At 36.5% G+C, this 16016-nt stretch overlaps 1 protein-coding gene and 1 long non-coding RNA gene across 2 annotated transcripts in view; one reads left to right on the top strand and one right to left on the bottom strand.

Moving 5' to 3' along the window:
* LOC117237225 (DNA-directed RNA polymerases I, II, and III subunit RPABC3) overlaps nt 1–16016 on the bottom strand; it is a 72372-nt gene that overhangs the window by 50845 nt on the left and 5511 nt on the right. The window lies entirely within an intron of this gene.
* Nucleotides 5877–8928, top strand: LOC117237227. The gene is made up of 3 exons (XR_004493966.1): nt 5877–8409; nt 8542–8778; nt 8875–8928. It is a non-coding gene; the product is annotated as an uncharacterized LOC117237227 (long non-coding RNA).

Here is a 16016-nt window from a genome sequence, read left to right as displayed (position 1 = left end):
GAGGATATATTTTTTCACGAGCCCCTCCGCGTTTAGCCGAAAAACGAACACGTCCCCCGTCGTTAATTCCTCATCGAGCAACCGCGGGGTATGAATAATCCCCGGTGCGCTTAAAAGTTCACCACGGACCGCGATTCTCGCATAAATCTCTTGTCGGTGAAGTCGAAAGGCGTGTACGAAAATAAATTCATCCGTCGGACAGGCCGACATTCTGCCTGCGAAAGATACAAAGAGACCTAGAGAGCGAGTGAAAAAGAGAGGAAGATAAAGAGCAGATATACAAGTGGAAGAGGGGTTGAAGAGGCAACCGCGCGTCGGCTTGTACGTTTCCTTTTTTCTTGTTGTTTCTTCTTTTTTTTTTTTCTATCTACTCCTTCGCTCATCCTCTTCCTCGTTACGAATTCGCCGAGACAAAGAGGAACCCTGAGGATGTGGCAGGGTGTCCGACAATGGGCGTTCCGATGTCATGGTATTTCGAAGCATTGCGCAATCCCCCCTCCTCCCCCGCGTTTCGAACGATCCTATAGCTGCTTCTTCCTCGGCTTGTCAGCTGGTTTCAAGGTCGACTGGGTGAAGGAGACACAGAAAGACCGGTCGGTCGTTCGTCGAAAGTAATCTTTTTTCTCTCTTTCGCTTCTTTTTCTTCATTCGATTGGCCGCCATATCGAAGTCCTTTCGCGAAGATATTTTCAGATTGAACGATCGAGGGTCATTCAGAATGAAGTTGAAGATAGAAAACGGGCTCCCAGGTGTGAAACGGACTTGGCAATATCGTGATTGCACGGATAGTTACGTGATCGTTACGCGCGGAACAAGTTTTGATACTGGTCATTATGTATGTTTGTTGTGTCTAGGAGAATAGAGAGAATTATGACGTATTCTTCGCTTGATGATAATGGATCAATGGGGGCGTGGTATTTGGAAATAATTGGCAAATGAAATTTAAGTAGTAAATGAAATGAAAATTTTGATAGCGGGGGAAACAAGTTAACTCTTCATACTTGGTATTCTGTTTAACGATTTATAAACTGTAGAACTTTATGTATTTATAAAATATAGAAAATAGCCTGTGTAACTTAGTTACTATAGTGCTTAGAGGATGTAAACGATTTCCATCTAATCTCCACTTTTTGTATAAAAACATGAATTTGCATAAGTATCTGCAGTCTGTTGATTTATATTCGATCAATCGAAATTTGAATATTATTAAATTAATTATACTCGATAAATCGCTTTCAGGATCTATCCGTAATTAATAATTACATTTTTATATTTTCGTAATCAATAACTTAATACTTGCATATTTTCAAAATTAACATTTATGCACGTTTGATTAAATTAACAAAGTTTCACTGTGAGAGATTTAACGTTTTCTATTCTAAAAGCCAAAAGAATGGAACGAAATGTTCCATATAATACTGTAGGACCGCGAAGAATTAAAGAAGATTTACTGTTTGTTGGATGATTTAATAAGGAAAAGAAATTAAATTCGAAAGCATCAAGTCCCCGTTATTTCCTCAAGCATGCACGCCGCAACGAAGAAGCAGAAAATTATTAATCCCTCAGCTATTTCTTAGCTGTTGGAGAAAAAGTATTGTACACTTAAAACATTTACTGATCTGCTTGTCCTGCTTTTTCAAACGGTTCAAGATAATAAGCAATATTCTTTTATTTATTCCGCGGAATTAATTGTCGCTAAAAACGCGACAATAAAATTCTTGAGACTAGATAAAGATAAAATGAAAGAGAGAGAAGGAGGGGAAAGATAGAGAGATAGATAGATAGATAAAGAGAAAGAGAGGGGGGGGGAGAAAAGAACATTTAACTGAAAAATGTTCTTCGTATAGAAGAGGAGGAGAAATTATTGCGACTGACAAGAATGGTGAGACAGCAAAAAATTTCATTAGATCCAGCGAGGAATTATTGAGAGAAATTGTGAGAAACGATAAGCACTTCATTTGTCCTAGCCGTCGAAGTGGCTTTAACGTGTTTGACTTCACGGAACTCTTTTTGTTGTTGAACTGTTTTTGTGTCCTACCAGTATTGCAACTATTTGCGAAACCGATACAGTGTAAACCTCACTACTATCATTTCTATGAATGTAAACATCATTGTCACAATGTTTTTGAACGCATAAAAATGGTTCTTGGCTTTTCTTCTTGATTGTCGATAAATAGAATTCTTCGCTAATCTGTTAAGAATTAAGCAACAGTTATTATAACGTTACGGATACTGTAATTTTTACGAAGTCGTTTAAGTATTTTATGAAGCCAAATGCCAAAGATGAATGAAGATTCGATCCAAATTCTTGCATAAAATATAAAATGTTTACAAAAAGTAATTTTTAAAGTCGAATGCAAATGTTTCAGTTGAAAAGTAAATTACAATTTTCTAAGTTTTGGAATTTCCAAATTTATATTTAGTTCCACGTCTTTTAATTTATATTTGAATATGAAATAAATATGGAATTAACTTCTCTCTAAAAAGAGAAATGGATTTTCAGCATGATTCGCGAAGAAGAGTCATCAATTCGTATTATACAATCGGCAGATCGCCGCGTCTACGTCTGTCCATTGATTAATTGCCAGTAACACGATTTCCTCTCGACGATCTTTTGACCTTTTCCACACGGAAACACGGTCTCTCGCATTGGCGCGTGCACACGCACAAAGAGAGCTTATATACTAGGGTCGTCATTGTTAAACTGAAACGCGTTTCTCCTTTAGGGCAGTTCCTGTTATTGACACATACTCTTTGCAAAACGGAACAACGTCGTCCAGCGGATAGATCCGCGAACTGTTTTACCGACGCCTGTCGAAGCACGTTCCGATTAATTAATACGCCACGAAATTGAGCCAGGCCGCACTATCAGAGTTGGAACTCCGTGTGTTTGACCATGGAACCGTACAGAAGAGTTTGAAAGGGCACTAAAGGCGAAAAGAGAGAGAACAGTGGGACAGATACATGCTTTGTAATGACTCGAAATTTAAGAACCGGTTTTGATCGGGGTTCGATTGGCAGAAAGTAATAGCCAGAGGAGAAATTACGAGCATAACTTAGAGGCAAAAAGAAATATAATAATCGTTAGTCAAACTGGATGTTAAAAATGACAGAGTAACGAGAGAATGGATATAAAAGGGTCATGGTAAATATGTAATTGATTTCAGCTGACACAAGAGACGACATTTGTTACAGGTCAAGTAAATGTCCCTATCGGGAACTATATTGTTTGCAAATGTTGCAAATTTCGTATTTGTAACAAGTTACATAAACGATACGATGATAAGAAAACTTCCCTAGAATTGTAAACACGATTATTAGAATTCATAGAAATAAGATTTATGTATAGGTCGATAATTATTGTTTTAACAATACATACAAACAAAGATATGATAATTAGAAAGAAATTTAAAAATAGACAAATTTTCAGTCGATTCGTCCTTACACGAAGTGATTATTTAGTAATCTCGAATATAGAAGAATCAAAGGAAGGAACAATAATCTTTACGTTTTAATAAGGCTGATTAGATAATACCAGTCTGACAACATATTTAATACGGTTGACATTTTAAATCGTTGAGTCGTATCGTGTATAGAAATTCTTTGTGCGAGATACGTTCGACGACACCAACTTAAAGTAAAATTGTATCCAATTGTATAAAAAAAAAACGTTAATATTTATTTCGGTGCTGATAGATTTGGAATGAAAAAATAGCACTAAAAATTCGAGCATCGATCACAGAGATGTGAACTGCGCATACGTTTGCGCAGCTTCATCCCGCGTACGTAAAACCCGTCACTTGATTTATATGGTCGTTCTCCTTAACTCTTTGCTCCATGATTTTTAGTTTCTATGATTTCAAGTAAGCATTATCTATATCGAATATAAGATATCGGAACATAGTACGCAATTTGTATTTATTAATCTTCAATCTAAAAGTTTTAGACTAAAATTAGAATATCAACTAAGTTTTATAAAAAAAACATAACCTTTCAAATGGGAACCCATAAGTGTTGAAACACTTAAAAAGTCTTCAGAATGATTCAAAGGAGAATAAGAGATTATAATACGCTAACGACGCATATTTTCCGCTCACACTTTTCTGCAGCTTCAAGAGTAAACGCGCATGTGTGCCACGCAAATACATACGTGTGCCAACTCAACGATGCGGAATCGAATTCATCTGCATCTCGAATCTCATAATGATTTCACGATATTATATTAATGTTGATGAAACAAAGTATTAATCTAATAACACGAAGAATGACGAAAAAACCTTACAATTAATATACAAAAGCAAAAATGTTATTTGTTTAGTTATAGATAAAAAATTATTTTTTAGAAACGTGGCAACGATGATTGTTCTATTTTTATGCTTCGTTTCTAGGCATTTGCGACAGATCGTAATTCGATATCTTGTTTACTTTTTCGATAACTAGTCGATCAGTAACGTAATATATCTATGTCAGATAATGTACATATAGTCTTATTTATGCTGCTAAATAATGTATTTTTCGAACATCGAACATATATTGACCCGTGGTATTGAAAAGTTTTTGGCCGAATGCGTGTTCAGCAACTATCAAACGTGAGCGAGATAAGACGCAACAAGTTCGATGAAATCGAAACGATTTATCATTGGCGTTGTACTCATGTGAGTTGGCGTTGCCTATTATTTCACATGAAACGGTTCAAAACATGAAAACGTTGTGAGATTTTTTGACGATAAGATTCAACAGAACCGTGTCGCATTAGTATTTGAATGTGAACGCAATTTTTATGCGTTTTTTCTCCGACAGGATTCGGTATGCAACACGTGGTAAATTACTTTCCGCACTTCCATAATTCATATGTTCGCTTATTTTACATACCTCTGTATTAAAATTTATTTTATAGAAAATTATTTTGCAATTCTATTGTTAAAACGCAATGTATATATATACACATAAATACTAAAATAAATTTATCCAATAATAAAAACTAAACCAAAAAGAGAATAACAGCCGGATGGAATCTTAGCTTAACAGGACGCTAAATATCTCGCATTTCATTGGCCCTTCCAAATCATTTATACAATGTACATGCGTACATTGCATATTGCTATGAAAATTTAGAAAAATCATCAAAGTTTCAAAATATTTATTTACAAATTCAATTTACGAAAGCTAGCAGCTTGTAACATATAACGAATTTATTAACTTGTTGCAAGAGATGCGTGTACCGTTCAAATTCCATCCCGCTCTCGTAACTTTCACAAGATAATCTGATCTGTACCTGGTCGGTTCCATCGAAAGCGGTATTCCTATAGAATGGCGAAATCGTTTGGCACGGAGGAAGATGGTCGAACACCCCATGATCGTTCGTCACTTTACTGAAATTCGCCTGTCTCCATGTTCTTGGTCGGGATTTTCACGCACACACGCACGCAGCCGCAGCACCACCACGGTGACGACGACGCAGTGCTGCCAAAGAGAGGCAACCCAGAGAGACCGGGTGCCGGTTCGCCGTTGGAACAGTCTCGAAAATGCATCCTCTATAGGAGCATTAGTTCGGTGAGAAACAATGAGGAAAAAACGAAAATGTCGCGGGACCAGTCGTTCTAATGGAAAACTGCGAGGAACGGATGTACAGCGAAAGCGAGAAAAATAAAGAAAAAAGGTGGCACGATTCGCGGTCGCACGAGAAGGTTGCCGGCTGCCGCCTTGGCACTGACAGTGGCCCTCGCGCCTAGCAACACCGAACGCCAAACTGTCGACTCGCCGAAGGCAGCCGGCACCGCACCACCGTGCCCCCCTTTTTCATCGACGTGTCCTTCTCGCGCTCTCCCGCTTCTTTCTCTCTCGAACAGTTCCTCCGTCGTACCATGTCGCTCGCACACACGCGTTCCTTCGTTCTTTCTCTTTCTCGTTCTGTCTCCCGGTGTCGCCTGCACGTCCATTTTCTTTCGTCGCTATTTACTTTTGTCCTCGTTTTGCTCTTTTCACGCGTGTCTCCACTCTATTCGCGTCTCTTTTTCTTATTCTGTTCGTTTCTATCTTTGTTTGAACGAAATATATATATAAGAGAAGTATATAGAAGAGAGTTGTTTGTCTTCGTCGCGATCGCGATTCACGTTCGTCCTTATCTTGCGAAGTCACACGCTACTCACTCTGCCTTTTTCTCGCTTTGCGCGCAATTTCTAGCGAGCCAACCAGCCGCGGGCCAGCAGCCGAACCAGTGCGAAAGCCGGTAACCGGCACAACGCGCCATACCAAAGCGATCAGCCGATTGGCTGGCCGCCCGCGACTCGACCAATCGCAATGCGTCTTCGGTCGTCAGGTGGTGCTGCGTTCTCGCAGACACGAACGCCTGCTACATCGGAAAAAGTTGGTTCCTGGCAGTTTTGACGACATTACGGATTTTAAGGATAAAAAGTTTATATCTATGATATTGTCTCTTGCGACTAAATCAATTGATCTTTCTTATTGAGGCCTGCACGTGTAGGTTACTTCTTCTGTTCCTATATACTTCCAAGCTATATTCCATTTTATTGCATTTTCCAGAAAAATTCCAAACAAGATGTGTAGGCCAATAAAAAGCAAAGTGGCAAAGACATGAAATAACAGTTCTTAGAAGAACATTTTCCTGAAACCGTAAATCATCCAACTCAAGCAAGTGCACATAAATGGACCATCATACATCGAATTTTCCATATACATACATACTGTACAACACATTTGAAACTATGAAAATACATTATGGCTGCCAACCATTGTCAGTTCATGAAAATCATCTGTGGAGTTTCTATCGAATTGTTGTTCTGCTAAATGGACGCATTTACACCTCTTCGAACACAATATGTACGAAGATTGCTCGAAATTATCACCGGTGTAGATATATCAACCTAACCCAACAATCTTAAAGTACGACGTCTGCTACAAGTGCTTCGTGCAGTCATACAAGCCGTATAACTTCGATTTTTAAACCTGGTATTTTAAGTTATATTTACCATAGTATTTTACATTCTAAAGCACAGCTAATGCGAGTAAAATAATAGATTGGTAATAAAAGGCGGCAAATAAAAGCAGTGTGAAGAATTCATAATTTGTAATAAATATCAGCATGGGATTCTTGCACGATAATGTAATAATTAATAATATTAATATGTCTACACACTATGAGTTATAGACATAGAGATCAGAAAAATCAACAAAGGAAGACATATCATATTTCTCTTCGTTTATTAATTTTATCGTTTATTTATTAATACCAGGTATCTTGTGACTTGTAAAAATTTCATTAACAACAATAGTTTAATTGTGCAAGACGATCCTGGAAAAAAACTTTGCTACATTCTCATTAATCAAAGATCATCTAACAATACCAACCCACGGAACACAAATTACAGAGACGAGTCATCTCGAGAGCCATTATTCGTAATGTACGTGTGTTTTACTGATTTCTGTCACTTCTTTCCCTTCCATTTTCGCCTGTTTTCTTCTTCACCTTCGCGTCTGGCCGAAATAGGTCACGGTGCAAAGCAAAGGAGCAAGATGGGACGGGACGGCAGCGACATGGAGAAAAGCCAGCCGAGGACGAGGATCACGCGCGTTGAGTACGTGCCTTGCATCCGGAGGCGCGTTGCGTTCCGTTCGCCATTGCCTGATTAACTCGACGTCATTTATCAGATTAAATGGATAATGCTGGTTAGCGTCTGACGTAACACCGCACTCCCAAGAACCGCCGTTTCTCAAAGATTCTTTATTATCTTACTGGTCTGCCTATGGACACACCAACGTTACGCAATCGAACAAGCCGCTGAAATTGGATGCGAACAATCGGCCGTGTTAACGAGTTCATTGTGTTTCTGTCCAAAACGCGATACTAGCCGGGTGGCCCTGCTGTTATGTAACCTAGCTATGGCTATCTATCGAGTTTAATAAACGAAGGAAGAAAATGAAATTTAGGATAAAGATGTATGGAAATTATTTCTGTGAGAAATGTTTAGTTATTTAGTAAATTAGTAATGATCAGATTGCCTGTGTAAATAAATGGAATGTAAATTTGTTTCATTCTCTAAATATTACAACCTAGTACTTTACTTTGAAGATTTTGTATACTCCTGCAATTTATATGTATTCTGTACATTTAAGTAGAGTAATTAGTAATTACATTTTAGTAACTCGAATACATTTTTATGAAGATTTGAAGATGCTGTGACATGTGAAGTAGTAATTCATTTTTTTTATTATGAATCAGTAATAAATTGTTAACTGTAACTTAAATTTATTTTTATGGAGATTGCAGAAATTGTATCGCAAAGTAATAAAATCCGTTTTTTACTAGGAATTTCTTAGAAACACGCTGTAAAGTTTTATGACACCATCGTCATTGTAGATATTGAACACTTGTAATTGTTTGTACACCAGGTAATAATACTTATAAATGTTTTAATTAGCAAGAAAATTTCAAAATGGAAGATATGGTTAATGCTAAAAGTAATAAAAGGAATAAGCAAAGTTTGAAATTTCTAATTTTAATTTTTTTTTTATTTTAAATAGGTAAAATTGAGTATAATACAGTGCCAAAGCGAAGCATGATAAACTCTCACATGGCACATCCAAAAGGTCGGCTTCAACGACGAAATCACAGTCATCTCGCTGCGAACGCACAGTTTAACCGGTAATTAGAGTTTACGGCAGCCACGTTGATTAGGTCGTTAAAGAAACTATTACGCCGACTAAATACAGTCTAGGCACTCCCACTAGTCTCCGTTGAATTGCAATTTGATGCAGTAGGTACGTTGATCACGTGAACATTAATATCCGTTTTCTAGACTTCTTACAATTTTCATGATCCATACTGTAAGATTTACGAATTTTTTATCGTTCGAGATAAAAAATAGAAAATGAAGGATTGGAGGAATATGCATCTTTTATTCATAAAAAATAAACTAAGATCTTCAAATATTATTAAATTTTCTACAATTCCAATCAACGAACGAAGGAAATTAAATGTTTACAGAATTATAAATTCTTTGTAAAAATGTAATATCCTTAAGATACTCGAAGAGGCTCTATATAGCGATTGTCAACAATGTTCAACTAAATAATAACTTTAAAATGAAATTCTTCATGCAAACAGTTTAACAAGACAATGGTTTAGACGCTTGAGTACACATTGCATTTGTATAACGAGTTTATTCTCAAAGACTCTTTATTTCACCAAGGTTATAAAATTACACTGCGCAGCTTTTGACAACTACCGCATCTCTATCTCTTTGTGAACTTTTAATGATCTTTTCAAACATGATATATTCACGCTACTGAAATCCTAAGATAGACAACGACGAGTTCTTGTAATTAAGAGAAACACGAGAATTATATGATGTATCTTTTTTGATTATCTTCCATTTTCTTTTCTTTTGGTACAAATTTTATATTTTGGTCTAGCTATATTCTATATTTAGTACGTTATAGTTCTACTATTAATGGAAATTTCAATCAAAGAAATCAACCTGATCTTTTTCACACAACAAGAATGACAACGATTTCTGATCAACCTAATTGCGATTAAAACAACAAAGACGTATCTTTTCTGGGAAATTTTGCATCGTTTCGTACGAAAGATGAGACGATCGAGAAATATATACCTATATTACAAGGTACGAAGGCTACGAGTTTCGTCTGTTCGAAATAAAAATGTGGCACATATGCACAATTCTTGGACACAAAGAGGAAATTATTAGGTTTGTCAACGATCTGCTTGAGTTGTCCGAGTAAATTGCTCGAATTACCTCAGCACCCGGCAATGGAAGGTGACCTACTGTCAGAAACGATCTCTCCAAAGGATTGTGCAACTTGAAACTTTAGAATTTTTCTTCTTCCGCCATTCGGTTCTCTTTTGAAGGGACCCAATTACCAAGGTGATATAGGCGATCTCGCATTAGGAATTCGCCGTCCTTTAAGAAGATTGAAAATCGTTCTTCATAACAGCTTAATAGTCAGCTCACAGCTCGTTTTGACCCTGTGATCGAGATAATGAAGCGATTTAACATGGAAATTTGCGAAACGGTCAACCTAATCTCAGCACAGTAGAATGTATTATTAACCTGAAACGCATTCGTTTGTGTCTCGTCATATTTTTTCTCGTAGGAATGACATTATTCGCGGGAATAATAGTTTTCGAGGAAGTATAAATCACATTTGTGGAGGATTAGTCGTTGTTAGGTTGAGCGAAATAACGAGAGCGAAATATTGCTGCCGCAGTCCGTCAAATATATTTTGAATAAATAAATAAATAAATAAATAACTTATTGACGAATTTGTGAGTCGTTGGTACAAATGCAAGTTACGGAATACATACTCGATGAATACTCGGAGAAACTTTGTAGATCACTATACTGGTCGGAGGAGAACCAGAAAATTCGAATTCGTCTGCGTTTGATCTTTGTATGTAGCGGCGACATTGTTTTGTCCAGAGTTTATTTTTCTTACATTACTTGTAACCTAACGGTCTTGATACTTCGAGGTAAAACAACAGGATTTGAATTGTTCTTTGACTCGTGTGCCGCTACACATTTTATACCTTTTGTGGATGAGCAATTTTAAAATTCAGTTTGCCGTCGACCAATTTTATTGTATTATTAAATATGTATTATCGTATTATGTATTATTCTCTGTATTTCATTAAAATCGCATTTTTATTTGGTTTCATTCATTTAATGTGTTCTTTTATCCATACCTCGATATGTCAAAAATATCGAATTGCAACAATTAATTAATTAATTGATTAACTTTGTGGATTTAACATCTATATTTAAAAATCGTAAATTCTGGGAGATTATAGATTTTCTTGTTTAAGTATGTTGTACCAGAGTACTCTCTTTTAATCACCAATTAAATATTGAAAGCAGAAGATCTACAAAAACGATTTTTATTCACAAGGAGACAGTAAACAGAATATTATTAGGATATTGGTAAATTATTATTAATATAGGAAAATGATTGTCATATGACTGCTTCGTAGATCGTACTTACTGCAAGTACTTTAAGATCTTACTGTCTGACTATTGCCATACAAGAGCTACTTTGTTGCTTCTTAGCACAGAAGAAATTATCTAACAGATAATAATTATTTAACAAGCAGTAAGATTATCAAACTGTGATTTCAAGAACATAAAATATTGGAAACTCCCTTCCTAATTATACATACTCTAAATTTAGTAATATTGTTTTATTGATGCAAGTTATAAGGCAACATAATTCTAGGTTTCTTCTATCGATTTTGATTTTATATGAAATACTTATTGCTTAAAAACTTTTAACAGGGTATATTGCTAGGTGTAATAACTTAATAACAACGCCAAGCCTCGTATCACATGCAATCTAATTCCGTCACTAAGTTTCCATATCATATATTGATACTAAATTATTTATTATCGTGTATTAATCGATAAATATAGAATAATAATGTATTAAACGAAGCTCACATAAAGCTGCAAAGCTACGATCAGCTATGTTAAATACACCAGCAATAACCAGGAAAATACAACAGCAACATATGATCTGCTAAAGAAGCTTCTCACACAACCATTAAATAATAGATTATAAAAGATACGTACATCACAAAAGATAGAATACAAATGAAATAATCATAGCAAATTAGATACCACTTCGTTTCAGTGGAACGTCCAAATCAATTTAAAATGGTCGAAGACGTTATAGAAGTAGTCGTGGGTGCCTATAAATACAAACACCACGAATTTAGCCGAATTCGCAGGAGATAGAAAAACGGTTGCGCGGCTGCAGTTGCCGGCCAAGGTCGTGGCCTTAATCGTTATTGGGCGTCTGACCTATATATACCAGATGCGCCCTAGGATTTAAAGTAAGTTTCTCAAACTATTACCGGGGGCTATATTGACTTGGAGGAGCATTCTAGATAAACGATACGGCAGTGCAGAGGCTGAGATATGTCCTCCAGCAATAGCCAAATAAACGAATTCGAAACTTTCCAAATCGAACCAGAGATTGCTACCACCAACGACAAATTTCCACCGTGTTCACAAGAAAAACTACGTTCCCGCGGTCGTTTGGAACCGAACAATTTTTACTCGTATTACTTTATCATATATAACTACTTACATTTAATTTTTATTAGTTTCCGGGTTGGTCAAGAAATCACGCATCGTGAGATTTTACTTGTGAATATGACATAATTATTCAGACAGTACAACATGGAAATTAAAACTCTCACAACGAAATGTTTTTTGCATTAGGTAAAAAGAATTTTTGTCGTAAATTATCGATAATGAAGATACAGTTCTTTTGACGTTCTTGTCAAGGAGAAAATTTAGCGCAATTAGAATCAGTTTTACTGGACATGAAAAAATAATTATTTAACGGTATCTTAAAGTGCACGTAATGTTGGTTGCCGGCAACATCGAGCGTGAAAAAGTATTCATATTTCTTTTAAATATAAAATTTGGCAATATGTAATCTTAGTTCTTCTTGTAATTGTACATGCTGTTGTCACGTAAAATAACAAAATAAAAAAAGGAATTTGAGGTAAAAAATAAAAAAAGAAAACTTTATTTTTTTTCTAACATCAATACACTTTACAATCTACTTTCGAACTCTAGGCGTGACTTTCTAAGATTGACTCTTATGATTTGACTTTCGATCGGATCCGATTACTTTCTTTTGTCATCCCTCAACATCCCCACCGTCCATGCATTTGCTAGGCGTCCGCGATCGTTGCCACGTGCTCTTTCTTCTAGAACCTTCGGTGGAAGGACCGTTGGGATGTTGATGGTTCATTAGGCACTTCAGCGATATACATTGTTGCCGAGTGCCGCCACATGTTTATCTCTATCGTCAGTCCGTCGGATTTGAAATATGCCGGTCGTGACACTGTCAATGTCCCCGATGTTACGTATTTAAGGAAATGATTATACTTATTAAATTTAATTGCAAATTCTCGAAGATTGAAGGTACATAGGTTCAAATAACACAGGTCCTTAAGATACTGGTATTAAATTTACCCAAATATTTCTTCATTGGTTGGCCGATTCTTCTAAAAACTACCTTTTACATTAACCGCAATTTTGCACCTTTGTCAGATACATCATATATTTACGATAAGAGAAATTGCTTAATTGTATACAATTACGAATTTTATTTTATATCATAAATTTAGTAATAAGCATACACAGTTACTAATTTCGTGATTCCGCTGCTATGTACTAACATACAGCTGCAACATGATTTTCCCAGCAACGAAGCAAACTTAAATTGTTACTTGATAATTTGACGAGATCAGAACCGGCCTTAAAGCAACTCGTTAGAACAAGACCGCCGGATTCACGATGTTGATCAAGACCAAAAGGGAGTTGGCCCACCAGCGATGATTCAATCTTGATAATCGATTGGCCTTCGAGACAGTCGATCGCCGCTATCGACTTTCGTATATAGCAGCAGATCTGGCCTCTAGTTTATGTCACACTACAAAAGCACCGAAACACAAGCAGATCGCTGTTAACGTTATCTACCTTACCGCACCGTTTGCTCGATGAAATAGCGGCTCGCAAAAGAAATACGTCCTCGAATCCACGTCGAGGTTTACGCTCACGCTTCGACCGATGACTCGTCTAAAGTATCGTTGAGTAGACACGGGACATACACACGTACATACATACATAGGCGGATCGATTTATTGGACCTGTATTTCGGCAGTGTTGTTTATTTTTGGCGAAGGATTCGAATTACGTTCCCTTTGTAATCCTACACTGGCACTTTCACTTAGGAATTTATCATTCAGCCTTTAGAGGTCAGTAGATATTTGGCAGTTGGAAAATTGGAAAGTGGGGAAACTTACACATTTGGGAATTAAGATATTACAAAATTCATAAGGATGAGAAATTCACGAACGTTTCGACAATTCGCGAACGTTCGACAGTTTGAAAAGTAGAAATTCTGAGAAATTAGAGATCCAACGCCAGAGAATCTGACAAGTCAAAATTTTGACAATTCAGAAGTCCGAAAATTTTCGAAAAGTTGGAACTGCGAAAAATTTGACGATTCGAGAATTGGAAACCTTACGAGTTCAAAATTTCGAAAAATTGGGGATTAAGAAATCTGAGAAGTCAAAAATTGGAAATTTGCAAAATTTCCAATCTTTCAAGATTACGTAAACTCTAGGAGACCTTCGCCAAACGAACAAACAGTGCGTGCGTGAAATCCGACGAAGCTATCTAGCGATAAAATTCGCTGGTAAACGGCCATTCCGCGTGATTAATTTTATATGTACGTGAAAATGGAAATGAAGTCGATATCGTGTGTCACGGAAGACAAAGCTGGTGCAAGAGAGAGATATGTACATCCTATTGGAATATCACGTTGGCAAAACGGCCGTCAGAAACAACAGACCGGTTTAATGCAGCGAATTAATGATATATCATTTCCTCCCTTGATGCCTTTTGTTTCACTAGCGAGCTCCCTGGTGAAATACCTTTCGCTGCTTCCGCAGCCACAAAAGTGATATTTTTTTCTAAATTATTAATTCGATATTACAGATATCCAGTTACTTTTAGTAAAATCGAGGTAAATACGTTTTTCAACGACATTAGTACAATGGTGGTGGCAAGTTAATGGCTATCTGATCTTGCTCGACCGACCTCGAAGGTATTCAGAGCGATATGATTGATCGTCAAAAGGCCGTTCGTCTGCTGACTGGTAGATTGACGGTGCAATTCTAAAGACGGCCACTCGTGTCAGATTCTTAAACCGAATTTACCCTGTTTCACTTTGGAGAAAGATGGCGGATGAGTGCTTGTTTCGTATTCCTGCAAAGTGAAACAGCGTAAATTCGACTTTACGTACGTGTTTCGTTTCAGCAAACAGTCGATGGTCTAAAACACTTGCAAATACGATGATACGAAAGTCTGTTGCAAATGTAAAATAAATCTTGGTGAGAAATTGGCCTCGTTCAGGAAGAGGAGAAAGAAGAAGAAGAAGAAGAAGAGTTTGTTAGTTCTTGTCGATCGTTAGTTCTGGCGAGATTTTACTACGAATACGCGTATAAGGAATTATACAGTTTCTATAATAATGTTTCTTTCGTTATAGAATCACGCTTTACTTTGAATTATTAATCTTTGGAATACTAGTGCGGACTGTAACATTCCTTATTCATTTTCTTTTTGTTATTTGTAGGAGATGGTACTTCTTTGTGAGCAGCTTAGTATATAACAGGTTTGAACTTCTTTAAAGTGATTGTTATGTTAATTTTTCCTCGTTCGGTGTTACATACACGCAACAGCGTACCTTAAGAACTTACATTAACTATCTAAATGATAAATGTATCTGTACCCTGTGAAACTGGTCTTGAATTTTAAAGTATCAGAGATACGTATCTCCATGATTGACAAAAAGAAATTACGTTTCCATGATTCAGAAAAATCAATCGATCAGTGAAAGAAGTTTAAATAGAATTATGTTGTTTATTATATATATTTATTATATATAGAATTATATTGTTTAAGTTTAATAGAATTATGTTAACTACCTATATTTTCGACTCTGTATAGGTCAAGTATCCTAGGGTTAATTATCTTCTCCACGAAAAATGAAAAAACGTAAGAGCATATTTCTGGTCTAACATTCTAGTGGAACTTGAGGAACTAAATTGTTCCTAACACATTTCGTATTTAGAATGCAACAACGTTAGAGCGGACCGTGTTAAGGTCCATTTATACGATTGCAACAAGTTGGACAAAGTGTACGCTGCCGTTTTGGTATTCACTTTGATCCAGTAAATCGTACTGAGGACGTGTCGAGCGAATCAAATGAATGGACATTTGGATCGATGGAGTTATGCAGAATAAATAGACCGTAGAAGACACAGGACTTATAAAGGTTAGGTGCATACAGTCTAGCGCTCTACCCTTTTATTTGAACTCATGCAACCTGACACTTGATTGAAAGGATCTTATATCGATGAAATTTAAAATACATATTAACGATACTAAATATCTTAGAAT

Source organism: Bombus vosnesenskii, unplaced genomic scaffold, assembly GCF_011952255.1.
Source record: "Bombus vosnesenskii isolate JDL3184/JDL3185 unplaced genomic scaffold, Bvos_JDL3184-5_v1.1 scf7180000013361, whole genome shotgun sequence".
Classification (NCBI taxonomy): domain Eukaryota; kingdom Metazoa; phylum Arthropoda; class Insecta; order Hymenoptera; family Apidae; genus Bombus; species Bombus vosnesenskii.
Note: the sequence above shows the minus strand (reverse complement) of the source record. Positions and strands in the feature narration are given on the sequence as shown.